The 2,577-nt window shown below is 34.1% G+C and overlaps 1 protein-coding gene and 1 long non-coding RNA gene across 2 annotated transcripts in view; one reads left to right on the top strand and one right to left on the bottom strand.

The window, feature by feature from the left end:
* Window positions 1–2,577, top strand: part of LOC118430607 (peroxisomal bifunctional enzyme-like) — a 37,590-nt gene that overhangs the window by 27,736 nt on the left and 7,277 nt on the right. The gene's annotated exons all lie outside the window — the stretch shown is intronic.
* LOC118430613 overlaps window positions 1–2,577 on the bottom strand; it is a 6,896-nt gene that overhangs the window by 2,085 nt on the left and 2,234 nt on the right. The window lies entirely within an intron of this gene.

Here is a 2,577-nt window from a genome sequence, read left to right as displayed (position 1 = left end):
TAGTCTGTTAGTGTTTCTATAGCTAGAGTTCTCATGTTATCATGCCTTATATATAATGGTACAACAAGCTGCAGAGCTCTGCATGCTTGTAATAGAATATTGCACCACACCTAATGGCAATACTCTATCACTCACAGGCACATGTGCTAGAGCCAACATAAAGCAACTTTGCTAGGATCTTCAATTCAGGTCTATTATATAGAACATTTAATGTATAATCAAGTTGTGACAATTTAATCAGAGACTCTTTCATACCACTGGATTTACCCTAGAGGTCAGGCACAGGCCCAATGATTGATCACAAGTTGCCAATCTTGGTATGAACTGTCAGAATCTGGATTGGCCCTAATGGTCTTCTGGTGAATTCAGTAGATTGAGTACAAACACCCCCTTGGAGCCTGATTCAGACAGTTAACACTGATACCAGTATTCGTGAACAGGACAGGACCATCCTGTGCTTGGGTGTCACCTATTGCACAGTAATTGATTCAAAGTTGAATGATATGAAATATCAGCTCGGCTAATTATCAGTAGTGCTTCATGACAGGTGCAAAAATAATATAGAGTACACACAATGTAAGAAGTGATGTGATCTGGTCATGAATGAATAAGTGGTGTGTTCAATGTCAAGTGTATCATGGGTTACTAACAAAATGGATTATGTTTAGCTAAAAGTTTACAGCATTTTGACTATATTGCTTACTTTTGATATTTTAAAAAGAAACTATGCATATAGATATGAATTATCCAATAAAGTAATATGATATTTCTCATGGAAAATGCAATTCCTAATCATAGCATCTGGTATAGGATGATATTCTGCTTTCATTGACCACAACCAAAGCTTTTGTAACCTGCCTATAGATGTACATCCTATTACTACTTTCCTGGGACAATTATGACTGGTTTACTTCTCATCATAAGGTGGTGCTGACTAGTTATTATTAAACCATGATTAAGGATGAACATGAACATATGAAAACCCTTGGGACTGCAGAAAGGATACCAGACTAAACTTAAGTATGGTATAATTCTGAAACCAAAGTATGGTATATTGAACAACATATTCATTTCATTCAACAACATTCAACAATATATTCATGTCATACAACATATTATTCATATTTGTTCCTAAACACCTTCTTTGACTTAATCAGTTAATGGAACTGACTTTGTTATTGTACGACATTATTTAAAGTATCTGTTTTATAATATTTTGCAATTTACAACAGTTTGCTAATTTCTCAGCTACTTTGGACAGCTGAAAGTTGATGCAGCGAATTCGGATGTCATCCATATAATCAAATCAACAGACATGTAGCCTGAGTGCATGTATACATACCCAGTATTTCGAGCCCAGGGATTATCTTATGATTCATCATAATAATCATATTGACCCTAACTCTGGCTTTCCACGTTTTTCTGCAAAGTTGAGTTTCAGCTGTGAAACAGTGTCAAAAGTTAATGTCCCTGCATTCTGACTATGGAAATTAGTGACCAGTCAGTTGGTAGTGGGGGAGTCATTTATCACAAGGCCAAGGGTATTTGAATAAACTAGCTAGGGATGTGTAACTACATGTAGATGTACCATCAGGTACTGGTACAGTAATCAGTTACAGAGGTTTAGGTACAAGTCCAGACCTGAACAGCATAACAGAGACAATTGAATATCAAAACAGAATAAACTAAAGGTGTCAGGTATCTTATGCAGAGAACATGACATGGAGAGGCTTTCAAAACAAAGATGGTACTGATTTCACTGCCGAGCACCCGCACACATTCCTAGTATGTCTTGTCATGCCTGATAAATCATACCATAACAGATACCACTGTGCTACAACTGTGGATGGAGAACAGGTACAGCAAGAATTTCTAGCGGGAACGTTAAGAATTATTGAATACAGTCAGTATTTCCAGGGCGTACGGTAAAAATTACGAGGTACGGCAAAAAATTCTATCTGGTACATACACATGTAGCAAGAATAACTGATACATTTGTTGTATAGGGGAAGAAAGGAGTTTCAAGGGTGTGGGCATGGGGAACTGACATGAATATCACAACTGAGTTAGACAATAAGCATACCTCCAATGGAGTTTCTGGCTTGTTCTCATTATATAGCGATTTTAGGTTTGAAATTGCCTGATTTGGGTGACAGAAACCACCTTACACAGTGTACGAAAGCAATGAGTGAGCCAAGGAGGTTAAAAAAAACCTCCTTGGTGCCATCTGAGTGACATCATCTGTCAGGGCCTCAGCCAATCTGGCTTTACCTGCCAAACTATCATAACTTCTGTGTTAGACTAGATTTGTGATACTTTTATACGTAAATATATGTATATATATGTATATATATATATATATATATATGCATGTATCTATGTATCTATGTGTATATATATATATATATATATATATATATATATATATATATATATATATATATATATATATATATATATATATATATATATATATATATATATATATATATATATATATATATATATATATATATATATATATATATATATATATATATATATATATATATATATATATATATATATATATATGTC

Source organism: Branchiostoma floridae, chromosome 14, assembly GCF_000003815.2.
Source record: "Branchiostoma floridae strain S238N-H82 chromosome 14, Bfl_VNyyK, whole genome shotgun sequence".
Lineage (NCBI taxonomy): Eukaryota > Metazoa > Chordata > Leptocardii > Amphioxiformes > Branchiostomatidae > Branchiostoma > Branchiostoma floridae.
This window is presented reverse-complemented; position numbering and strand designations above follow the sequence as displayed.